The 27,803-nt window shown below is 33.2% G+C and overlaps 1 protein-coding gene across 2 annotated transcripts in view; it reads right to left on the bottom strand.

Moving 5' to 3' along the window:
- Window positions 1-27,803, bottom strand: part of LOC114338791 (transcription factor E2F2-like) — a 275,509-nt gene that overhangs the window by 218,759 nt on the left and 28,947 nt on the right. Inside the window, exon 1 of one of the 2 annotated variants that reach the window (XM_028289406.2) lies at window positions 16,528-17,048. The exons of the other annotated variant lie outside the window; for it this stretch is intronic. The gene's annotated coding sequence lies outside the window, so the exon portion shown is untranslated. Of the gene's footprint in view, window positions 1-16,527; window positions 17,049-27,803 lie in introns of those variants that run through there. 2 annotated transcript variants of the gene reach the window in all.

Raw genomic sequence — 27,803 nt, 5'->3', positions numbered from 1 at the left:
TTTTTGTGTAGCGGGCAAACGATTCCATAACACAACTCTTCTCATTGCAGGTTCTCAATTTTATTTTTTATATTTGATTAATCAAAGTAGCACCTCCACATTTAATAAGTTTCGCGGGTATACCATCACTTCCTGGAGATTTATTATTTTTTAGGTGTTTTATTACATCCTGTACTTCTTGCATTAAAAAAGGCTATAATGGTGTATTGTTGCTTGCTCCTGGGGTGGTTGATTTGGATCTTCTTCTTCTTCGATGGTAAGCAGTTCTTTTCTTTAAAATCTAACTCGTCAAATGATCATCAAACATCATCTAACTCATAAAAACTAACTCTAACTCATCAAATAATATTATTGTTAGTATAAAAAAAAATTACAAAATCAAAATAAAAATATAAAACTTTTCTGTGTCAAAGTAGACGGAATAATAAACAATGAACTTCCACATCAAATTGTCAGAGAAAACATACAAATGGGGGAAGAAATAAACTGCGAATCAACAACAGAATAAGAGCAAATGAACACATCAAAACAAGAAATAACGAGGAAATGGTCTTAGTTGTGGCAGGATTAAATTTTTCCAAATCCTATACCAGACTGTGAACCAAATTGAGAAAAAAACCTTGACACAACAAATACGACTACAACCGCAAAAATAATATAACCACTATCAACAGAATGAAGTTCGGTTCCGCATGTTAATCAGCATTCTTACATAAGATCAAAATATTCGAGAGTAATCTTTGTGATATTTGTAACACAATCGGCGACATAGACCACATCTTTGACTGTTCAAAATATTAATCCATTTACTCATGGTTTTTGCTCCGAATTTTGAAGAACCGTTTGGACTGACATGAAATTTGGTATAGGTACATATGCATAGCATGTCAAAGAAAAAAAGTGATATTGTACTGATGTGTGCTTTTACCTTGAGGGTGAGCCCCTTCTCGCGGGTGAAAAAACATACGTTCAAAATAAGTCCGGAAGTGGATAAACTGACTAATTCTCTGATTACTTCTCTGAAGATTATTTTGAATTCGCACAATCTCTGTTGGGCCACAGACTCATCAAACAATCAATGTAGCCCAAAAAGTATAAGAAAGCAACAACAAGGATACAAATCAAATGAAACGCAAATGTATTTATATGTGAGTGGATGATGCATTCATAAAACTCAGAAATATTAGAGAAACCTCTTTATATGATTGCTAAAGATGTGTGTTTAGAATCAGTATTCCAAATTATAAAAATATTATAAAAAATACTTCATAGCTTTTGTTTCATAAATTCTCTAGTTTGCCTAGATCTTTTTTATATACAAAATTGTCCTATCCTTCCAAAGAATGTACGAATTTTAGAAGCTGGATCTTTAAAATGACTCTACAGATTGTTATCTATTATATATTACACTGGTTTTATAGCGTTCTACGCATTTCCGTTCATAATCGCCAATTCTTCCTATTGTGGCAGTCTTCCTCTCTTAAAGTCTGTAGTATGTAGTTGCTGGTCTTTCTCGTTTCGTTTTTCTGTGGGGGTCCATTCTAACACTTTTTTTGGGATTCTTCTTTCGTCCATTCGTCTTACGTGTAACATACTAGTTGTTGTTTTTCGATGTAATCTATGATTGTTCTTTCTATTTCCATTTGTTGTCTAATGTCGTCGTTTCTTATGTGTTCTAGTCTCGGTCTTCTTGCTGACCTTCTCCAAAAGATTGTTATCTTGACTGAAAATAAATCTCTTTAATCAATCTTCCCTAGGTTTCACTTGTTTACATAGAATGTTTTGTTAAAAACTTTTAACACCTACCCTAATTTAATCAGAATATTATCTGAGTTATACATACATATCTCAGAACATTGACCCCCAAGTTAAATAAAGTGCAAGACAAGTAAACCTCCCAAACTGATCAAAATTACAACAGAACATATCCAAGAAGAACAATTGTAATTCTTTATTACTTATACAGGGTGTTTCATTGGGAAACGGAAATACTTGAATGGTGAATAGAGGTCACTGAGGCGGTTGTAGATATACTACATTTATTGCCTCACCTTTGTTTATAACTGAGTTACAGGGTGCTTTATCGATTTTGCCCATTTCTTTCTGGACCCATAACTTTAGAACCACCCTGTAGATTTTTTTGATATTTGGTACACATATGTCTCATTTAGAACCCAAACCATCTAACTACTAATCACCAAAAAAATCCAGGTCCGGACTAAAAAAAATATAAATTCATTGTGACCTTGAAACAACACCCTGTATATTAAAATTCTGAAAATTCGTTTGTATATTTGAAAAGAGCAGAAAAACCAAGTTTAAGCGGTACACACATCGGTAGAGTAATGTTTAAAATGAGAGCAGATCAAGGTTGCTTAAGACATTCGCGGCCGCCTTATATTCTGTCACTTCTGTATGGTGCCACTACGTAAAGAACCCTATTTAATTCCACAAGTTATGAACACCTAGAGGCATCAGTGGCACCTGACTTACGCACGCAAAACGCCTTCTGGCGTCATCGTCAGGTGGCAGCGAATGTGTTAATAGGAATCAAAATTTCAAAACAGTCAACTATTCTAGAGATATTGGACAATCTTATTTGTGTTGAGCATACTGGTTAATATTCGGCGAGATACTAAACAGGTTCATCAACACAATAGAAGTTAATTTCCAATGAAGTGACCTTGTTACAGGTTTAATATAGGTACATTGATTTTACAGTATCAATCATCAGATATTAGAAAGCATGTAGTAATTTTCTACCAGTACCGTAAAGAACTAACAGAAGCAAGTGTATAAGTATCATGAAATACTGAAACAAAAGATATTAAATCTTTAAAAACTAAAGACGAAAGATGAAAAAATTGGTCTGAGATGGAGAAAGATCAAAGAGTGAGCAAAAAATAGAGAGAAATGAAAAATACTTGTAGAGAAAATCTCTAAGGAATAAAACAGAAGCGGATGAACTGTTCCAGCCAATCCGCCACCTTTCACTTTTGGCTAAGAAACACAAAGGCACCGCATAATGGAGGAAGACAGTGAAGAAAGAAAGTCGTATGAATTTGATTCACACCCACATTCCAATAAAATAATTTTCCAAACCTAATTATTGGGCTAGTTATTGTATGTGAATTCATTTCCTGAAATTGTTCCTTTTATACAGTCATAGGCAAGATTTTATAAAGAAATTTATTACCAACTGACCTCAGACTTAATGAGAAGGATGTTAGATAGTTTTAAACTGCACTGATGTATAGGTAAGTACTATAAGCACCACTTACGAATTGGTGACTGTGAATTTAAGTATGTAAGGTTGTTTTTCAATGTGCTGCATGGAGGATAATACTGTGACACAATTATGTCACCTTACTGTTTTCAGCTCCCGGACTAACAGGCGCCGAAAGTGTTTACCAAGAACCTTTTTTTATACAATGACCTGTGGTTGATTGATTTATGAGGGACCCTAATTTAAAGAAAGATCTCGATCAACAGTTGTTTACATACCTTTTTCTAATAATTGTTAATTGTAATTGTGCTTTAAGTTATTATGTAAATACTCGTTTATTCTGGATCATTCTTTTACATTCGAGATGATTAAGCATTGTATAAATAAGAGGGATTTGGAAATTAGCAGTTAGTTGTGAATTTGAATACGTCGGTGTATCTTGATATGTATCGGACGCGGATAAATTTGTAATTATGTAAATAAATTATTAGTTTTGGTGTAATAAATAAATTAGATATCGTAGTTTGTAAAATAAAAGATATAAATTCAGTGTCTTTGATTTGTTTAGAAGTAAGTTATTAAAAATAAATAAAGTCAACTAAAATTAAACTCAGTGCCTAAAAACATAAATAATAAAATAGTAAAGTCAACCGCGTAAAGTCAGTTTTGTAACAATACTAAAGATATCTATAATAAACACAATTAGTCCATGTGGTGAGACCGCTCCCGTCTGAAAAAAATTTCTGATTCGGTTTCTTTATGGATTCCTATTCAAAAATGTCTCCTTTAAACAAATCAGAAGGGTGCCGGGCGGAATTTTTGGGCAGAAATTGTTTAAACAATTTTTTTAAACAAATACAAAAAAACATGTTTGTTTGCTCTGGAACATATATTTTTAGATTTTTTGGGTCAATCTAGACAAGAAATGTATCTTATAATTTTTCTCAGACATTGATAGTTTTGGAGTTATAGGCGATTTAAAATCTGAAAAATGCGAAAATACGCATTTTCGAGGCTTAAAAACTCATATTTAAATTAGTATTTTTGAGGTTGCCAGATACTTAGATTGAAGACTGAACATTCAGCTTCCAGATTCTGAAGAGTGATCGCGTCTAACTTTAATTTATACCGTTATTTTTTAATTGTTAAATATGAGTGTTTATCCGATTTTTTTGCCGGTGCGGCGCGCTACATTTCAAAAATCTCCTATTTTCCTCCGAAAAATATTTTTTCTAGATTCTTTGTGATATTCTAAATAAAATATGTTTCTTGCCATTTTTCTCAAAAGTTAATAGTTTTTAAGTTATAAGCGGTTTAAAATCCAAAAAATGACAAATAAATGCATTTTCGGATTTTAAATCGCTTATAACTTTAAAACTATTAACTTTTGAGAAAAATGGCAAGAAACATATTTTATTTAGAATATCACAAAGAATCTAGAAACAATTTTTTTCGGAGGAAAATAGGAGATTTTTGAAATGGAACGCGCCGCACCGGCAAAAAAATCGGAAAAACACCCATATTTAACAATTAAAAAATAACGGTACAAATTAAAGTAAGACGCGATCACTCTTCAGAATCTTGAAGCTGAATGTTCAGTCTTCAATCTAAGTATCTGGAAACCTCAAAAATACTAATTTAAATATGAGTTTTTAAGCCTCGAATATGCGTATTTTCGCATTTTTCAGATTTTAAATCGCCTATAACTCCAAAACTATCAATTTCTGACAAAAATTACAAGATATCTTTCTTGTTTGAATTGACCCAAAAAATCTAAAAATATATGTTCCAGAACAAAAAAACATGATCTTTTGTATGTGTTAAAAAAATTGTTTAAGGGTCTAAGGGTATGGGTTTAAGGGTTAATTTCAAATCACTCAATTTTGGAGCAAAAAAAATTTGGACCTCCGATTTGTCTGAAAATTGGTATATAGCTTCTGCGGGACGTAAAAATAAGATATTTAAGGTCAAAAAATCTTCTTCTTTTTTTCTCAAAATGTTATTTTATGCGATTTTACAGTGATTTGGTGTTTATTTATACAAATTTGCATTTTCTATCGTAAAGTATCAATGAAAAACATAATATTTTAATAGAAGGGACTCAAAAATGTCATTATTTGGCATTATAACAAGTTACTTTGATTCAAAACAAGCTTTTGATCAAATTTTATAGTGTAGAAAACGTTAAAATACCGTTTTTTACATTCTTCCCCATTCCCAAAATACATCATAATCGATTTGTCTGAAAATTTGCCCACAGATAGACAAAACATAGGACTTTAAATGGTGAGAAGGATTTGAATTATAATACAATACCAAAAAAGTTAGATGCAATATTATAGTCAAAAATATAGGCGTCTACTGTAAGTAAAATTAACTCGAAAATATCGACCTCACGACAAAAATTGTTAAAAAGAAATTGTAATAATTGTAAATACGATTTATTTGGAACAATTTCAGTTCCTACCATTATTGTCGAAAAGTTAAAAATGGCGGAGATATTAAGCAAAATAGGTTCTCCTTTAAAATCAAGATGGCGGCTAACGTAACGGAGGAGTTCATTCGTGATTTTAAATTTAGGCTACTATTGACTCCCCTAAAGATCAGAAAAATAAAATTTTGGGCAGCTCGGCATTCAAGGTCAAATGATATCCCGACTGGACTAAATACTTTTGAGTCTGATATTACTGCAAGTAACTTTTTTGGTATTGTAATATAATTCAAATCCTTCTAACCACTTAAAGTCCTATCTTTCGGCTATCTGTGGGCAAATTTTCAGCCAAATCGATGATGTATTTTGGGAATGGAAGAAAATGTAAAAAACGGTATTTTAACGTTTTTTACACTATAAAATTTGATCAAAAACTTGTTTTGATTCAAAATAACTTGTTATAATGCCATATAATGATATTTTTGAGTCCTTTCTATTAAAATATTATGTTTTTCATTGATACTTTACGACAGAAAATGCAAATTTGTTTAAATAAACACCAAATCACTGTAAAATCGCATAAAATAACATTTTGAGAAAAAAAGAAGAAGATTTTTTGACCTTAAATATCTTATTTTTACGTCCCGCACAAGCTATATACCAATTTTCAGACAAATCGGAGATCCAAAATTTTTTGCCTGAGTGATTTGACATGGAATGTACTTACCTTAAACAATTTCTGCCCAAAAATTCCGCCCGGCACCCTTCAGATTTGTTTAAAGGGGACATTTTTGAATAGGAATCCACAAAGAAACCGAATCAGAAATTTTTCTAGGCGGGAGCGGTCTCACCACATGGACTAAATAAAAATAAGAAAGTTACAATATCTGGGACATGTAATGAAGGGCAGCGATATGAAATGCAGCAATATGAAACATAAGAGGAGGAAGGAGTATAGTTCTGCAAAACTCTTCAGGACAGTGGTAGATAGAGTAAAGGTAGTGATGATGATATCAAACCTACGATTTACAGACGGCACTTAAAGAAGACGAAAGAAAGATATCTAGCTTATACCATTAGATCTCAACAGAATTTTCAAATATATGATTATTACATTGTTGAAATAAGTCACTGAATGAGTCCATTGTAGGTTGTAGGTATTATAGAAAGCATGTGGTATTTTTCTATCAGTATCATAAAGAGTTATCAGAACCAAGTGTAAGCAGGGTTGGCTGGTTTAAACCAGCATGCTTAAAACCTTGGTTTAAACCAACTGGTTTTTTCTTAAAAAACCAGTTTAAATCTGGTTTTTTATTTTTATTTTTTTACCGAGCCTCCAAACTGGTGTTTTTATTTGAAGTTTTTACTAATAGGCCAGGGTAATAAGACAAAAATATACCCTGTTCGTGACACTTCAGCAGCAGGGTACTGAAGCGTTTTTTCGACAGGTAACTTTAACAATCTCAATATTTGAGGATTTAATAATTTTATTGTCTTAGTTCTTATTATCTACCTTAGATGTTTTCATTAACATACACACATCAACAAAGTCTAGGGATATTTCATGCTTATGCCAACCAATGACAATTTTTTTAATAGTCTTGTTGGTTTTACATTGTTCCCTATTTGTTTTAAATAAACCTTGAATTAAAATATGTTTCACATTGATTACAAAAAACAATTATTCTGGTCTACAACAATTTCATTGTCTAGTGAATCATGTATGATTCAAAGACTGTGAATGTGACCATAGCTGTTAGTAGGCTACTTTATTTTTCCATTGGGATAGTGAAGTTGTTGAATCCATTTATTTCTGAATAATAAATTTCTCTTCATATTGCTATTTCCTTACATTTGGATGTCAAATAAAAAGTTAGTCCATTCACTCTTCAATCTGTAAATACATACTGTTTAAATATTTGAACAATAGTAAGTTGCTATTCTCATATGGTATGCAAATCTCAGGATTAGAATATTAAGAACATCAAAATAGAAAACTGTTATTCATTGTTTGTAATAATTATTAGTGGAAATCAGACTCTTTATTCGTAACAAATCACAAAATGGATGGGGTTTTCAAGACAATTTGTTTTTCGGTATAGGATATAAGTTATCCCATAATAATTATCTTTTTATCAAGCAGATCCAAGAACATTTTCTAACAGTTTTTTGTCTCCTCATTGGGCATTCTAATTCATGCCACAGTAAATAACAAACATCTATATACATAGTTATTATTGTAGTGTTAGAGATAGCAAGTGTGTTGAAAACTTTTGAAATATTTTTTCTACTTTGTGAACATCTTTGTAAACATTGCATGAATTATAACTCTCTCCCAATACAAAATAAAGCGTAGGTGTAAAGTTGGTGCTAACAAGAGTACACATTCTACAAGTATACAGTATTGGGGGAGATACAGTATCCAGGGACATTAAATATATTGTATGGGGGTATTATAGTAATATACAAGTTTTATTTAAATGAATAATTTCATTAATTGATTCCAAGGATTTAAATAAAATAAAAAAACAAAACACTGAAAACTTTTGTTTTCATTACTTACACAAACTATTTTTGTGGGAGTATTGAAAACAAAATTTTTCAGTGTTTTAAAGATAAAATGAATTTCCATCAAGTAACTGTCGAATCCATCAATAAAGAAAATAAAACTTAAACAATTACATCACCTTTGATTATAAAACCTTGCTAGTGAGTGTATAAAAGGATCAATTTCAGGAAAGGACTTTAAATAGCCCAGCATCACTCAATCCTCGCTTGTCCACTGCTGGACATAGATCTTCCTCATAAATTTCCATCTATTTCGATCTTGTGTCTTTTGCATCCAATTCCTATGACAACGTTTTAGATTATCAGTCCGACGTGTTGGTGGACGACCTCTGCTTCGGTAGGCATCATCTCTTGGTCTCCATTCCAGTATCCACTTTATCCTTCTGTTATCTGTCATTTGAGCAACGTGACCTGTCCAGTTCCATTGCATTTAATAATTAACCCAACAGTTAGGTATGGAAAATGATTTTAGAGTGTGTGTGAATCAAATTCCTAAAGTTTCTAAAGGTTTAATAGTTGTTCCAGTATTTCATGATCTTACACTCAGGGTTGGCAAAAACTAAGGTTTTTCGAAAAAACCAAAAAGCCAGGTTTTTTTTTTTTAAACCAGGTTTATTTGGTTTAAACCAGGTTTTTTTGATACAAAGTATAAGTCTAAAAACTTTAAAAATGAATAAATTATTTTATAAAATTAACTAATAAACAATGAAAAAAAAAATGATTTAAAACAACTTTTATTTTTATTTACACACAAAAAATTAATAAAAAAAAACATCATCAAACGTTATAATATTCAAAATAACTAAGTTCAAAAGTAAAAAAATAGAAATAATTTATCTTAATTTTCTTCATTTGCGGCAGCTGTAGTTATAGTCCAGGGTAATAAGGTTTTTTCCATGACACTTGAACAGCCAGGGTATTGATGCGTTTTTTCGACAGGTAATACGTATAAGAGAAAATTGTAACTATTTACTGCGTAGGATCTGGCGGCCATTTTTATTTATAAACAATTAAGTGTCAAAAATGGCATTTTTCACTTTTTTTTCAAATCCATGGAAAACAGGGAAACTTATCGTTTTTTTAGTACAAATATCTTTTAGATTATGGAAAAAGCTTTAAAATGACGTATTACAAAGTTTGATATACTCATTTATTGTTAATATAATAGCGAAAAAAGGTCGGAATTGCAAAAAAAAATATTTTCGCAATAGCTGTTGTAAAAATTAGTGTACAGCTTTGAAATTTTTGTCAAATAAGGGTTCTTTGGTGCTTAATATGTGATAAAAATTTCAAAGCGATTCATTTAGTTGTTTAAACTTTATTCAAATTGTTTATCCCAGAGAGCATTTTTTTTGCAATAACATAAGTCAGAAAAAAATGACGTTAGAACCATTCCACAGGTGTCAAATTAAAGAGCATGAGTTATATTTTCAACTTGGTTTAAAAAAAGTGAAAAAATGCATTTATTAGTAATAAATAATTATGCAAAAGTATCGTAAATCTTTTCTTATAAACTTTTTATTTTGTTATATAAGAAATTATACATATTTATTACAATTTTGTATGAATTATGATATAAATAATATTACTTGGTAATGGTGCACTTAAAACAGGGTAAAAAAGTTATTCAAAAAGTTTATAAAGAAAAATTGACGATCCTTTTGCATAATTATTTATTACTAATAAATGCATTTTTTATTCACTTTTTTAAACCATGTTGAAAATGTAGCTCATCACGGTGTTCAAGAGAAAATCTAAATAAAAGTTGATCGAACCCCCTATTTTTTTTTGCTTTTCTGCTAGCAGTACCCCCTTGTAGATCAAAAATACGTCAAAATTAAAATTGGCTACGGGGCACTTTTTGGCGCATGCGTAAAAGAAGATTTTTTCTATTTATTTTTCTGTTTTTTTTTATTTTTCTTTATTTGTATAATCGGATTTTCATATATTTTAATATGTGTGAGTATGTATATGATGTGTATACACACCCACACATATACACACAGACATACACATACACACACAAATATACCGGGGGTTGAATATGTAGTTAAACCATCATAGGAAACAATGGGGAATTCTAAACTGTTGAATTCCTGCTTCCCTAATTATTTTAAATCAAAGGTCATGAGAAAATATTTGTAGAGGACTGAAATCTGTATTAAAAACAAATGTGAAAATTATATGTTTAGGCCGAATAAAAAAATTATTTAAACAAAATGTAGCCAAGATTTTGAACAAAAATGTTTGTTAGCATTTTTTGTGCAGAATGAACCGTTTTTTCAGAAACAACGCTTGAAGCGACCGGCGATTTTAAATGCAGTTACGCCAGCGAACTCAATTTTTTGAATAGAATTTGTATCAACTGGACGGTCAAAATTCGATATCTTTTGATCAGAGCGTCCTTTTGACAAAAATCCAAATGCGATTTAAAGATAAAATATGTTTAGCTTTCGTGTCTAATTTTTGCATTTTGTACCAAATGAAGTCAGTTTCTGTATAGCTGTTAAATAAATAAACACTACTCGATTTTTGCCTCATTTTTGACGATTTTCATGAGATAAATAAAATTTATTACTTTCGTTGGCTGGTCGCTTTGGAGTTTCCATTATTAGAGCAGAATCTTCAAATATTCAAAAAATTCGATTTTGAGTTTTGGCAACAAATATGAGGCATTTGAAATATGCCTAAAACACGCTGAATTTAAACTTTCACGTTACAATCTAAAACATTGAAAACTGCTTCTGTTCGATAACACAAGTAAGTTTCTCGAAATTAAACAACTTTAGATACAAACCACTCACGTCTTTCTTCGTGGAAGCATTTCCCGTGACGTGAGATCATTTGTAATGTGATAGTTTAAATTTAGCGTGTTTTAAGTATATTTCAAATGCCTCATCATAGTGGTTGCCAAAACTCAAAATCGAAATATCATGTTACAAATTTTGAAGACTGTGCTCTACTCTAATAATGGAAACTCCATAGCGACCAGTGAATGAAAATAATAGATTATATCGATCTCATGAGAATCTTAAAAAGTGACAAAAATCGCATAACATTTATTTATTTAACATTTATATAGAAACTGACTTCATTTTCTCAAAATGCAACAATTGGATATCAAAGCTGCACATTTTTATCTTTAAAACGTATTCTTATTTTTGGTAATGACACTTTGATATATCGAATTTTTACCGTCCATTTGATACAAATTATATTTAAAAAATTGAGTGTTCGCGCTTAACTGACATTCAAAATCGCCGGTCGCTTCAAGCGTTGTTTCCAAAAGAATGGTTCATTCTGCACAAAAAATGCTAACAAACATTTTTGTATAAAATCTGAGCTACATTTAACATTTTTTTTATACGGCATAAACATATTTTTGGTAATATGAAGTTTTCGGTTTTCCCCTCTACGAGGGGTGGTTTTAGGAGGAAGCCCGGTGGTAGGAGTGATAAACAGGTTTTCATCTTTTTGGGGTCCCAAAATTGATATTCTTAATACCTTGAACCTAAGGTCATTTTTCGATACCAAACATGTGCAAAATATAATATAACTTTTTTCAACACAACATGTAGAAAAGAGATATTAACTCAAGCACATGGATACATGTGGAAAGCATGACATAAATTAGATGAAAGCAAGTTCATAATATGATGATATAATAAATGTAGAATGATGTAGAAATATAATCTGCATATACAATCTAGAAGTCTAATAGTGTATAGCATGTCTAGAAACATCACATAGATCCACAGTAATCCTGATGTCAGATGAGGCAACACAGTTCCACCAAATCATGACCTTTCAACTTGAGGAGTTTTTGAATGCATTGCAGATATTCTTGAGCCTGCCATGCTTTCATAATATATGGAAACAATTGGGTTATACGGTCTTCTAATAGATGTCCATTTCGTTGGATGTTTCGTTCATTAGTGTCATTTGTATACCTGAATGGACTTGAGCAACTTTATGATGTTATCCAAGGATGGGTTATTAAAATTGTTTTTAACAAAGGTGGAAAATAGAGTGATGTTTAAAATTAGAGCAGTTCAAGGTTGACTAATAGGAATAAAAATTTTAATGACAGTCCACTATCCCAGAGATATCTTATTTGTGTTGAGCATATTCATTAATTTTTGATGAGATAATAAACAGGTTCGTCACCACAATATCAACTACCCCTCACCTAATTTCCAATGAAGTGGCGTTATGACAGGTCTAATTATGTATACTGATTTTACAGTGTCAATAATCAGATATTACTAAGTGATGTCAGGCTTGATTAGAAGGGGGTTGGGAGGCTTGATTAGAGGGTTTGAAAGTAACAGCGTCACCAGCATGAACCTAAGGGGGGGGGGTTACATTACTGGAGCTCATTAAAAGAGCTCAAAGTACATCCCAAAGGAGGGGGTGGGGGTTACAACCCCAAAACCCCCCTGGTTACGCGACTGTTTAAAAGTGTACTGATACATTATAAGCACTAAGTACTTACTTACAAATTGGTGACTGAAAAATATATATATATATATATATATATAAGGTGTTTTTCAGGGAGGATAATACTTTAAGTTAAAGCTATTTAGCCCTTTGAATCATTAGATCTCAATAGCACTTTTATTTACTGAATAATAATTCATGTATGACATTATTACATTGTTGAACTACAAAGTCACCAAATGAAGGGTACAGGCAAAGAAGGTGCTATGTCAATTTTTGTAGAAAATGAGTTTCTGGTCCCCTCTGTTAGCCAGCAATCTCGCATACTATTATATAAATCAATCACCGCTATGAGCATGTTCAGTTAGGAATATTAACATATATTTTAAGTTCTCTAGTCAGGCTAAGAAGGTGCCAAGTCTGCAAGGTCTCGGCGAAAAAAGTCCTATGCCATGTTGTACACATAGGCTGATGCCATCGTTGTAATTCCAGCAAATTTAGTAAATAAACAAGTCTTCGTCAGTGCATAAATAATAAACAAACACCAGAGAGTCTTATCCTTTAAAACCATTTTTCTCAAAACTTATTATTTTGACATAGCAACTTCTTTACCCGTACCCATCAAATACAATACAGTCCAAGACAACAAGTCTTATTGAAAGTACTCTTCTAACAGTATTGCAAAGAACTAACAGAACAAAGTGTCATGAAATATAGTAACAAATATTACCTAAAACTTTAGATATTAAGGATCCCTAATAAAATTGTTTTCCAAACCCATGGTTGGCTAATTATTTTATGCTAGGGTTATAAAGAAATATACGAACAATATAATGAATCAACACTAGCACAATACACTAAACTGCAGAGATTAGGGTGGTCAGGGCACCTGGTCTGCATACATGAGAATAGAATCCACAGAAAATTTCTAAATGCAAGGAAAAAACCTGTTGGAAGAACGAAAGAAATGGGAAAATGAAGTAGATAAGGATGTCGGATGCCAAAAACATCCTAAAACCCGTTAATTGAAAAGAACAGTAGTAGATCGAAATGATTGGAAAAGATTGCTGAAGGAGGCCAAGGCTGGGTTTGGGCTGTAGTGCCATTGGATGGATGGAAAGGGTTATGGAAATTCCTTTCCTGAAATTGATCCTTTTATACACTCACTCACAAGATTTTTTAAACAAAAGTATGGTAGTTGTTGAATTCAGTTTTATTTTCATATTTTATTTAAATAGGTACCCAGGTGCTTTATATGATTATGAAGTTGCTTTTTGATTTGATATTAGTTTGTAATCTAAATGGATTCTAAATGGATAATCAATGTATTTAAATAAATAAAGATTGAGGGCCGGTTGTTCGAACGCTAATCAAGAACTTGATTATAATCAATCAGTTTATTGTAATCAATTTTCTTGATGGGAATCAGATCGTGACATGAAAAATACATGTAAAACACTAATCAGTTATTGATTGTAGGTAAAACAGTAATTAAAATATAGCCGCAGCTCTTAAATTATTAAAAATTGCTTATTATTATTATTGATTTGTAAGTAAAAACAAGAAATTAACATCAGAAAGAGTTTAATTATGTTTTATTTTGAATTAAAACCAAAATAATAAAATAAATCAGTCAACATAACCTAAAAATGCGACATCTGTCAGAAGTACGCTTAATCAAATATAATTGTAATTAAATATTTGATAATGATCAGTTTTGATTAGCGTTCGAACAACCGGCCCTGAATCAAACAAAAGACATTGTTTGATTGGTATCATTTTTACACCTACACTGTATTTGGTATTGGGAGAGATACTGTAATGTTTACAGATACTTTTACAAAGTAGTTGAACTATTTCAAAAGTTTTCAACAAACTTTCCATTTTCAACATTACGAAAATAACTATAGACATGTTTGTTATTTACTATCCCATGAATTAGAATGTTTTCTCAATAAGGAAAAAAACTAACTATGTAGTTATTAGAAAATGTTCTTGGATTGAAAAAATAATACTTAGATAATTATGGGATAGTGAAGAGATGGAAATTCCAAATAAAACAGTTCTTATTGTTTGAAGAGATATATATATATTGAGATATGCTTATATCTCAATGAAGGATCTTGAGTGGAATATTTGGTGGCATTTGTGAAAATTGTATTTGGAGGAGGAGGTACAACTACAAGATATACCATGGATATAAATATATATTTGGTGGTAAAGACGTAGTATCTTTTATAAAAATAGGAAGACTAAGATGGGCAGGACATCTAGCAGGATCACAGCAGAACAACCCCCAACAAGAATCCTTGTCACAAGTCACAACCTGTGGGAAGTAGAAATAGGGGTAGGCCAAAACCCAGATGGAAGGATGGTGTAGATGAGGATGGTAGAAAAATAGGTGCAGCAAACTGGTACCAGTTGACAATGGATAGAACTGACTACCGTAATAGACCTGGGAAGGTCAAGGCTCTTTTATAAGCAAATTGTCTTGAAAACTCCATCCATTTTGTGATTTATTATGAATAAAGGATCTATTTTCCATTGGTTTCAAAGTGAGTAACAAAAGTGTTGTGAATAGTTTCAAATAATTAATAACAGTTTTCCATTTGACAGTTTTATCTTGTAATCTTGAGATTTGCATACCATATTATAAGATATAAGAATAGCAACTTGCTATTATTCAAATATTTAAACAGTATTTACAGATCATCCCAAATAAATTTTAGGAAAACTGATTATGTATTCTCTTTTTTTTTAAGTTTAATAAGCAATTTTATGATGGAAGTGAATGGACCAAAAATAGCTTTTTATGGAGAGAAATTTATTATGCAGAAATAAATAATTTACTTAACAACTTGACTATCCCAATGGAAAAATTAAGTAGTCTAATCTATGGTCACATTCATAGTCTTTTAATCATATATTATGATTCACTAGACAATGAAATTGTTGTAGATCAGAATAATTGTTTTTTGTAATAATTCTGAAACATTTTTTAATTCAAGGTTTAATAAAAAAAACAGCCAACAATGCAAGACTATTAAAAAAATTGTCATTGGCTACCATATGCATGAAATATCCCCAGACATTGTTGATGTGTGTATGTTAATGAAAACACCCAAGGTAGATAATAAGAAATAGACAATAAAATTATTCAATCCTCAAATATTGAGATTGTTAAAGTTGACCCCTATCAAAGGTCATTTTTCGATACCAAACATGTGCAAAATATATAATTTTTTTCAACACAACATGTAGAAAGGAGATATTAACCTCAAACACATGGATACATGCGGAAAGCATGACATAAATTAGATGAAAGCGAGTTCATATGATGATATAATAAATGTAGAATCATGTAGAAATATAAACTTAGTTAATAACTCGTTAAAAAAGCCTCGTTTCTACAGCCATAAGATCGATTAAGATATTTAACAGCTCACTACCTACATCTATAAAAACCGCTTTGAGATACCTAATCTCTAGTTGAGTTTGCCCTCATTAAAAAACTATGTTTCGTGTTAAGATAAATAGCTAGTGTATGACTTTTATAAACTAAATAGTAACATTATTTCACCCTTTTAATCACAAGCAATGATCTATATCCTTCAAAAACCGTTGGAATGCTACCCAATAAGTCGTTAAGGGAGGGAGGGATAATATAGCACCTTTGTTATTATTTTAACGGTTATTATAAAATTATCATACATTAGCGTTCGTATCAGCTATTTAAAACGTATGGATCGTGTGGAAATTCTAAAAAAACGAAGTATTTTTTGGCGATACTACCCTGCCCTGACCGCCATCATTCCCAAAGCTAGACATTTAAATTCGGTAGGAATTACCCCTCAGAACTTACCTTTAAATTTGGTCCTATTCTAGAAATATGCACTGCACTCAATTTTAACAAGGGGTTAATTTATTTTAAGAAAACACAAAGAAAAAAACTACATATTCCCGTAAACGAAACAAAATGGTTTCCAACTAAGCAGGCTAGTAAACGGCAGAGCGGATCGGAAAAGACTAGCTGCAGTGGCATCGAGGCTAGCTAAAAAACTTAAAATTTCCGATTTTCATATTGTGCAAACTCTGGGCTTTGACGTGGTGCGATTTTTATGTAATTTGGACCAGCCCTTTATCCGGAAAAATTAAATAAAATATGAGTAGTTTTTACTCTGCCGTGTACACTTCGATGGTTACAAAACATCTGCCATCTGTACCCGGCATTGGCGCGAATTGGAGACGCACGCGCAATTTGGTGCACTTCCAGATGATCCTGTGAAAATTATCCTTGCTACCTGGACCAACGGTAACCATTCCGATCCTCCAGAATGTCGTAAATTTATAATTTTCAAAGCCACATCATACACAATACGAAATCGGAACAGAGATTAATAAATTTCGCTAACCTAAATTGACAACTAGACTTTTAAGAATGTAAACAAACGGGTAGTGGCTATGCGGACGTCTAAGCGGTAAACAAATAACTGTCAAAGGAACTCAGCTGTAGCTTATTGGAAGGCTGTTGTGATGGTTTCAGTATTAAAGATAATAAAAATACCTTAAAAAATAACGTCATATTATAGTTATTAAGGTACCAACGGTATTATAAGGATAATAACGCTTGATGTCAATGGTGTATATACCGAGGGCCTTTGGCCCGAGGGATATCTTCTTCTTCTTCAGCCTTCAGTAATCCAACTTTGGACATAGGCCTCCCCCAATTCAATCCAGTGTTGTCTATTTTGCGCCACCTGTTTCCAGTTGTGTCCTCCAAACTTCTTTATGTCATCGGCAAATCTCATTTGTGGCCTTCCTCTACTTCTTCTTCCTAACCACGGTCTCCATTGTTGTATTTCGTGATTCCATCTTTTATCCTTCAGTCGGGTATTGTGTCCTGCGAAGCTCCATTTTAATTTGGCAGCATGTTCTCCTGCGTCTTTTACTTTGGTTTTGCTTCTAATCCATGTATTTGTTTTTTTGTCTATGAGCCTCACCCCGAGCATTGATCTTTCCATCGCTCTCTGTGCCTTTACTATTTTATCCATATTGGCCTTGGTGAGTGTCCACGTCTGTAAACGATACGTAAGTATAGGGAGGATACACTGATCATAAACTCTGGTTCTCAAATATTGTTCTATTTTAGTGTTTTTCAAGATCCAACTCAGTTTTCCAAATCCTGCTCACGTTAATCTTATTCTTCTAGTAATTTCGGCAGTTTGATTTTCTTTGTTAACTTTCATTATCTGTCCTAGATAGATGTATTCGCTTACTGTTTCTAAATCTATGTCATTCAACGTTATTTTTGTAATGTTCGGTGTATTCGTCATTACTTTTGTTTTTTCCAAGTTCATCTTAAGACCTACTTTTTCCGAAGCTTGAAATAGTTGCGTCATCATGGTCTGTAATTCTTCGAAACTTGTAGCGAATATTACAATGTCGTCAGCATATCTTAAATGACTCAGTTTTCTTCCATTAACATTTATTCCTTTATCTACCCAGTTAATGTCTTTGAACACGTCTTCAAGTCCCAGTGTAAACAGCTTTGGTGAAATAACCTTTCCCTGGCGAACTCCTCTGTTGATTGGTATAGCTTTGGTTTTCTCATCTATCTGTATTTTCATTGTAGCTTTCTTATAAATATTATGTATGAGCATTCTGTATCGAGAATCTATCCTGCAGTTGTTCATAGCTCTCTCTATTGCCCAAAGTTATATGGAGTCTAATGCCTTTTCATAATCAACGAAACCAATGTATAAGTTCAAGTGATATTCATTGGCTTTCTCTATTAGCGTTCTGACTGTAAGAAGATGATCCGCTGTACTGTAATCCTTTCGGAATCCTGCCTGCTCTACCGGTTGATAGCTATCAAGCTTCGACAATAGCCTATTAGTTATTACTCTCATAAACAGTTTGTACATTTGGGATAACAGGGAAATTGGCCTATAGTTCTTCAGATCTCCCCTGTCTCCTTTTTGAAGAGAATTGTTGTCAAGCTTTCTTTCCAATCATCTGGGACTTTTACTTTGTGAAGGCATTCGTTGAAAAGATTTTTCAATTCTTGGAGAATAATTTCACTCCCCTCCTATAACATTTCGGCAAGTATTCCATCTGGGCCCGAAGCCTTATTGTTCTTTAGTTGTGCCATAGCTTGTTTTATTTCGAAGGATTCTATATTAGGGAGTACTTCTGAGTTCACATTTATTATCTTTTTCTTAAGATTTTCCTTTGCTGTGTTATCTGGGTCTTTGTTTGAGGAATATAAATCACGGTAAAATGTTTGTGTAACTTTTAGGATTTTGTTCTTTTCTTTTGTTTCTTTTCCATCTTTATCTTTTAATGAGATTATTAGAGGCTTTCTTATGTTTGGTCTTAAGCATTTTAGGTCTCGATTCTTTTCTATAATTTTTTCTACCTTGTTTTCATTGTAGATCCTTAAGTCTTCCTTTACTCCCTTCTTTATTTGTTTATTCAATTCTTTGAAACCGTCGGTGTTTCTCTTTCCTTCGCTTAGAAATAATCGTCTCTTTTCCATCAACCGTTTTGTTCCAACGCTTATTTTGTCTTCTTTACTTTTCGTTTTCTTTACCACAGTCAGGCCTGCTTTCAAGAGCTTTCGTTGCATTTCTCTATTAATTGTGTTCATGTCGGTATTTTCTTGTTGATAATATCCTACAAATTCTTCTCTTAAGACTTCTCTGTACTTATCTCCCTTCTGTCGAATTTTAGTTTGATCTATCTGATTATAATTATGTGGCCTGTTTCTACGGGTTTTGGTCTGTTTAAAAACAATCCTAGCTCTTAAAAGACGATGATCGCTGCCAGTTGTGAATTGGTTGAGAGCGGTTATGTCTTCAAAAATGTCTTTGTTCCCACATAAGAAGTAATCGATCTCGTTTTTCGTCTTTTTATCGGGAGATATCCACGTCCATTTTCGGTTTGCTTGTTTTTTGAAATATGTGTTCATGGCATATAAATTTTGTTGTTCTAAGAAGTTATATAATTTTTCTCCTCTTGCATTTCGTGTGCCATAACCATGCATCCCTATTTTAGTTTCAGTATTCTTTTTTACCTAATTTTGCGTTGAAATCTCCCATAATTATAGTATATCTTGTATCATTTTCATCTAATGCTGTTATCAGATCTTCGTAGAACATTTCAACTTTCTCTTCCTGATGTGGTGTTGTGGGATCATACACTTGTATTACCTTTATCTTAGCTTATTATCTAGGTCTACTATAATATAAGCTACTCTATAAGAAACGCTTTTATGTGTTGAAATGTATGGTGTGAGATACTTTTTGATAAGAAATTCTACTCCACCATATGTTTCGTCTATTTTCCCTGTATAGTACAGGCGATTTCCAGAGTTTAGCTGCATGCATTGTCCGCCTCTTCTTTTCACTTCTGACAGTCCTACAATATCCCACTTTATCTTGGATAGTTCTTCTTCTAATTCGTGTACTCTTTCATCTTTAGCCATTGATCAAATGTTGTATGTGGCTAGTAGTAACTTTTTTTGTTTGATTGTATCTATTTTGGCGCGTTTTGTTGAGCTTGTGCCTCCCCCAGAATCCGAGAGGCTGACCGTTTTTCCGGTGTGGGAGTCTGAGCTGCTTGCTCTATCCACCTGGGGAACCATTCCATTTTGTTTCAAGTTCAACATGTTTTGTTTTGAGGTCATAGCACTATGCCGCCAACACCAAAATTAACACTCTGTATAAGGTTACATCTGGCACACCGTTCAGCATATGGAAGCAGGATTGACAAAACTTCGTCTACAGAAGAGTTGGTGAACAGTATGTCAGTTGTAACCTCATACAGAGCGTTAGTTTTGGTGGTGACGGCATAGTACTACGGAGCGGTATTGCTTTGAAAGGACATACCGAACACGTCGAGGTGATTAGGCGAATGCCAACTGACATATTGAAAACATTTTAGGAGATCATGTTTTGCCATTTGCAGCCCACATTGGATATGGCATATTGGTGCGAATTCACGTCTTCATGTCGCTAGAACAGTGAATACCTACCTTGCTGAGATTCAATTTAACAATTATATTGGCCAAAATATAGTTCAGATAAGATTTAAATCCGATTATAGCATTTATATGACACTTGAAATCATCGCATTCGGAAAAAAATCCTATTCCTATGATACTGGGGGCTAAAGATAGCAGCAGAAAAAAATTCATTTCACATACATATGCAATATGTTTGTCAGTGAGTATATTATACAGGGTGTCCAGAAACTCTACCGACAAACGAAGATAGGAGATTCTTCAGATAATTTTAAGATAATTTAACCCAATTCACTTAGTCCGAAAATGCTTCCTAAGGGAGCTAGAGCTCTTTGAAGATGGCGTCTTGTAATTAGTTTTTCTTAAATACCTCCAGAACGCTTCTATTTAGAAAAACAAAAATTGGTACGCGTATTTATTTTCAAGATATAAATCTAATCCATCCATTGCAAATTTCTAGTACCGATCATAGGCATCCGTTTTGGGTAGGGCAACGGTTATTTTATCGCAAAACTTTTTTATCTTTAACTTTTATGCATTTCTGACACTGGATTGGCGTACTGACAAAGTACGCCACAGTAAACTCAAAGAAATCCTGGAGAGTAAGAACATTGACACCAGAGACATACAAATAATATTAAATCTGTACTGGAATCAGCGAGCTAATATAAAAATAGAAGACCAAACATCGGACGAAATAGAAATACGTAGAGGGGTACGACAGGGTTGTATATTGTCACCGCTCTTGTTTAATATCTACAGCGAACAAATATGCCAAGAAGCTCTCTCATATGCAAACGAAGGGATAATAGTCAATGGAGAAGTTATCAATAACATTCGATATGCTGACGATACTGTGATAATGGCAAGAACAGCGGAAGATCTACAACATCTAGTTGAAAGTATGAATGAGATATGTAATAACTACGGCATAAGGATGAACGTCAAAAAAACCAAATATATGACCTTCAGTAAGAATCCAATAAATGACACTAGTATCACAATAAACGGTACCCAACTTGAAAAAGTAAACGAATACAAATACTTGGGAACCCTTATCAATGAAACAGGTGACCAAAATCACGAGATAAAAAGACGTATTGAAATTGCCAGGTCTACTTTTATAAAAATGAAAAAATTATTTTGTAATCGTGATATTAGTATTCATCTACGAACTAGAATGTTAAAATGCTATGTATTCAGTACTTTGCTCTACGGTGTTGAGTCATGGACTCTTAAACAGAGGAATATTAAAAATCTTGAAAGCTTTGAGATGTGGTACTACCGCCGTATACTAAGAATAAGTTGGGTGGATAAAATTACAAATGAAGAAGTAATACGCAGAATAAATAACAAGCCAGAAGTTCTACTGAATATAAAAAAGAGAAAACTTGAATACTTAGGCCACCTGATGAGGGGACAAAAGTACACATTCCTACAAAACATAATGCAAGGAAAAATCCAAGGACGAAGAAATCCAGGCCGTAGAAGAATGTCCTGGATGAGAAATTTGAGAGAGTGGTTTGGCTGTACCACTAACGAATTGTTCAAAACAGCAGTAAATAAAATTAGAATCGCCCTAATGATATCCAATCTCCGATAGGAGAGGCACTCAAAGAAGAAGAAGACACTGGATTATTAAATTTTGAAGTATTCTAGTGCTAAAAGGTACTCTTGTTTTAAATCGGTAGGACACACCGTTTTCTAGAAAAATCGATTTAAAAATTTTTCGCTTTTTGAATTAAAAAAAAATTTCAAAAAACTGTTTAGAAAGACGAAAACTGGTACATTTATTTATATTCCAGAGATAAATCGATTAATTTATTTGCGAATTTCTAGCGCTGGTCATAGGCGTCCGTTTTGGGTAGGTCAACAGTTATTTTATAGCATAACTTTTTTGTCTTGAATTTTTGAGCATTTTTGACACTAGATTATTAAATTATGAGGTATTCGAGTACTAAAAGTTACTCTTACTGTATGTTGGTAAAATACTTCGTTTTTTGTTGAAAAGTTCTTTCAATTTATTTTCAAATTCCAAAAACGAAAAACTTTTAAATTGATTTTTCTAGAAAACGGGGTGTCCTACCGACTTAAAGCAAGAGTACCTTTTAGTACTAGAATACCTCACAATTTAATAATCAGGTGTCAAAAATGCATAAAAGTTAAGGACAAAAAAGTTATGCGATAAAACACCCGTTGCTCTACCCAAAACGGACGCCTATGACCGGTACTAGAAATTTGCAATGGATGGAATCGATTCATCTCTGAAAAGTAAATATGCATACCAATTTTCGTTTTTCTAAATAGAAGCGTTTTGGGGGTATTTAAGAAAAACTAATTGGGTTAAATTGTCTTAGGTGTATTTTCTTGGTCTCCAGTGTATTATTCGCTGTGGTAATCTGTTATCCGGCATTCTAGCTATGTGCCCCGCCCAGTTCCACTTCTTCTTCTTTTTGTAGACATGACTCTGTCTGTTTTTTCAATGTGCCTCTAGTAAGTTGTCGTTCCATCGTTTTCGTGGTCTTTCCACTGATCGTCTTCCTATTGGGGAACCGTCTCTCGCTGTCCTTACTACTCTATTTGTTGTCATTCGGCTTATGTGGTCATTCCATTCTATTCTTCTGTTTCTTACCCAGTTATTAATGTTATCCACCTTGTACTTACCCTGTACTTCTAGCTCTGTCCCATAGAGTTTTACCATCGATTTTTCGAAGGGTTTTCATCTCCGCTGTTTCGAGTAATCTTTTTGTCCTCTCTGTGTCGAGTTATGTTTCCGCCGCGTATGTCATTATTGGTCTAATGACTGATTTGTAAATTCTGCCTTTCATTTCTTTTCCGATATTTTTATTTCTCCATATTGTGCCATTCATGCAACCTGCGGCTCTGTTTGCTCTATTCACTTGATCTTCCACTTCTGTTTCGAGCCTTCCGTAGCTAGACAGTGTGATGCCTAGATATTTAAACTCCATCACTTGTTCTATTATTAGCTGACCCTCCTGCTCCAATTTTAATTTACATCTTATTGGATTTGCTGTTATAACCATGCATTTTGTCTTTTTTGGGGAAACTAACATGTTAAATTTTCTGGCGGTTATGTTAAATTGGTGTAGCATACGTTGTAAATCATCTTCAGTTTGAGAGATTAGTATTGCATCGTCTGCATAGCAGATTATTTTAAGTTGTTTTTCTCCCATTTGGTATCCATTTTTAGTTCTTACTTTTTTTATTATTTCGTCCATGATCAGGTTGAACAATAAAGGACTCAAGGAATCCCCATGTCTTATCCCATTACCGGCTTCAATTGGGTCAGTTAGTTCATCTTCCACTTTTACTTTTATTGTGTTGTTCTGGTAGATGTTTTCGATCGTTTTAATTATTCCTAGAGATACTTTTCTTGAGTATATCAAATGGATAACGTCCTTTAATTTGACGCTGTCAAATGTTTTCTTAAGGTCCACGAAACATAAATATGTCGGTTTGTTGTATTCCAACGATTTCTCTTGAACTTGCCTCATTATAAATATAGCGTCAGTGCATGACCTACCCGACCCAAAACCTTGTTGTTCTGCTAACGTTATAATTTCATTCAATTTGTTTGTTATCACTTTGGTTGTTAATTTTAGTGTTGTGTTCAATAAGTCAATTCCTCTGTAATTCTCCGGTTCCGATTTGTCTCCTTTTTTGAAGAGAGGTATTAGGACGCTTGATCTCCATTCTTGTGGTATTCTGTTTTGCTCTATTATTTTTTTTTGTATTAGTTTTAATAGTTGTTTAGTTAGATTGTGTCGTCCGTACTTTAGTAGATCGTTCGATATTCTGTTCTCTCCTGGAGATTTTCTATTTTTTAATTTTCTTATTGCTTCCTTTACCTCTCCCTCCTCGATGTTTATTTCTTCGTTTGTCGTAACTTCAGGTATTGGTGGTTCATTATCGTCCCCTTTAGCAAATAGAGATCGGAAGTAGTCCGACCATGCTTCCTTCTGAATGTGTTTTGTTTTTATTAATTCGTTCATCTCCTTTCTATGACCTCTGGTCATTCTCCATACCTCTTTTTGTGTTCCGTAGAAGTCGTGTTCCATCTGTTTTGAGAAAGTCTGCCAGTGTTCCCTTTTTATTTGTCCCACTGAAGTATTCCTTTCGTTTCTGATTCGTTTGTAGTGGTTGTATGACTGTTCTGCTTGTTTTGTTCTGTATTATAAAAAGTCTTTCTTCTTTTCTTCACATTTTATATTCACTTCCTCTTTAAACCACTGGGTTTTATTTTTTAATATGTTAGTATTCGTTACTTTCCTCTTTCCAAGTGATTCTGTTGCGGCGTTGATATTGTTATCTTTTGAGTTTTTGCCAGCTTTCCTCAATGTTATCGTTTTCTAATATTCCATTCTTAGCAATCTTCTCTGATGTTCCACTTAAGGGTCATAATTCTTTCTATGGCATCTGTCACTCTTGTTCTCAGTCTTATCTCCTTGTTCATAATTCGATCCCTACGAGAAATGCCTAACATCGAGCGTTCCATGACTCTTTGTGTAACACAAATCTTATTTCTTATTTTCTTGGTTACTGTTAAAGTTTCTACACCATATGTAAGTACTGGCAACACGCACTGGTTAAAGACTTTTCTTTTGACACATAGGCAGTTCTGACTTTAGGACATAGCTCAGTTTGCCGAATGCCACCCAAGTAAGTCCTATGCGGCGGCTTAGTTCGCACGTTTGATTATCTCTTCCTATGCGTATCTCATGTCCCAAGTACTTAAAAGAGGTGGTTTACTGAAATCTTTTCGCTTAACAAAAAAATTTGTCATGATTTCTGTTTTTGTGTGATTGATTTTTAATCCAACTTGTAAAGAGGCTAAGAAGCTAAGAATTGCTTAACGTAAGATGGAAAGGTCGATGATTGGAGTGTTATTGCGGGACCGTATAACAAACGAAGAACTACGATTGAGAACAGGAGTCACAGATGTTGTATAATGACCACTAATTGGATTCTAAGCGCCCAGGACAGAAGACAATGGACGGAAATAGGGGGGCCTATATCCAGCAGTGGATGCACCGGGCTGATTGATGATGATGATGTAGGGAGGCTAGGTATAGTTTCTCCAGTTGCGATACTGCATCATCAATGCTGTCAGCAAGAAGAACAATTACGTCAGTGAACCTCAAATGAATGACTAAGTATTTCTCCAATAACAACCGTTCTGTACGTTAACAATTAAATATCATCCAGTGCCAATTACATCCATGAATAATCAAACCCGGCAAAGAGGAGGAGTTCCGAAAGTGATATTAGGTGCAAGGAATAGCTATTTGTATAACAAGGGAGGAAAGTGCTACTTTTCCTCCCGAGAATGAAGTTTACTGCCCGACGCGTAGCGGAGGTCAGTAATCATTCGAGGGAGGGAAAGGCACTTTACTCCCATGTTATACATATGATTTTTCCACCTTCCTCAAATATCAAGTACTTTTTTCATTTTTAAATAATTCATTTATGTAACTAACTGACAAAATTTATTAGAGCACTAAAACTAACAACTAGGTACAGTATAACTGTCAACTGTCAAATATAAGTCAAATTATTAATGTAAACATAAACAATAGGTTTGCTCTAGCATCAGTTTCAAACGGTTTGAAACCATCAGCGAATAGTGGAACAGCGGGAGTAGAGGGGAGAGCACTGGTGACTGTATTATGTTCTCTCACTGACCAACTGTTTGCTGACGGTTTCTGACTAGTTTGACTGTTTGCTAGAACAAACCTATTGTTAAATCAAAATAACAATTTACTGTTTTTACCATTCTGCAAAATACAGGATGCTCTATAAATAAACGTTAAAATGTGTAGATACTTACGTAATAGATAATAGAATATTGTATAGGGCGTCAATAAGTTATTTCATCAATGACATACCATGACGTCACTTTTAGTACGACTAGAGGAAAAGTACGACTTTGCTCCCTACAATCAGGTCAGGAAAAGTATACTTTCGGAGGGGTAGGTGGAAAAATACTTATTCCATTATTCTCCATACATATGTAGTACAATAAATTCTCGATTTGTAAGTACTAGATTAACATGTATTTTGAACATAAAATAACCTTTTCTGATACTTTTCTTGTTTAAATACTGGCTGATACAGTCATGAAATTAAGCTGTTTGTCTTGAAAATCTCGAAGTTTGACATTGTTTATAACTTTTTTCCACATTATTTAAATTTTAAATGCAATTTTAGCTAAACTAGCTTCGAGGGGGTTTTTAGTGTCAAACTCTGAGCGCATAGGACAACATTTACAAGTAGGAAATATTCAGTATTTATTTTTACATGTTTTTTTTTTTCACAAATTTTATATACAACATCGACGCCAACATTTATTGAAACGTGAAGATTCCAAGTTAATCATTTTATATTACCCAATAATTAATTTAAAACATGTAAGAATAAATAATGAATATTACCTACTTGATTCAAATGCATGTGCGCTCAGCGTTTGACATTGAAAAGCCCCTCGAAGCTAGTTCAGCCGAAATCCACGAGAGGTCGTCATTGTGACTTAACATTGCGAATTGAAGTTAAAATTCTATGCTTTTAAAAAGCCGTCAACGGGGAAAACTACTTGAATAGTAGACACATGCTTACATTACATCAATATTTAAAAAAGGAGACCGAAGAAAAGTTGCACATAATGGGAAGACACAGAGAACTTTTGACCACTATTAAAAGGCGAAAGACAGAATATTTGGGGCAGATACTTAGAAATGATAATACTTATGAATTGTTGCAGCTGACCATGAAGGGTAAAATCGAAAGAAAAAAGAGTCCTGGCAGAAGACAAATATCCTGGCTGAAAAACATTCGCGACTGGACCGGGTTAAACACACAAACGCTTTTAAAAAATAGAAGATGGAGACGAATTTGCAATTGTTATAGCTAACCTTCATTAGTGGAGTCGGCACTAGAAGAAGAAGAAGAAGAAGAAGAAGAAGAAGAAGAAGAAGAAGAAGAAGAAGAAGAAAATGTAAAAACTACAGGGAAATTAACATAATCTCATCAATGAATGGTCGACTATATGACTTTTTTAAGGTGCCGTCTTCTTTCCAGGGTTGTTTTGTTTTAAACAT

This window comes from Diabrotica virgifera, chromosome 1 (assembly GCF_917563875.1).
Source record: "Diabrotica virgifera virgifera chromosome 1, PGI_DIABVI_V3a".
Lineage (NCBI taxonomy): Eukaryota > Metazoa > Arthropoda > Insecta > Coleoptera > Chrysomelidae > Diabrotica > Diabrotica virgifera.
The sequence above is the reverse complement of the archived record's forward strand: the minus strand, read 5'-3'. Positions and strand labels throughout refer to the sequence as shown.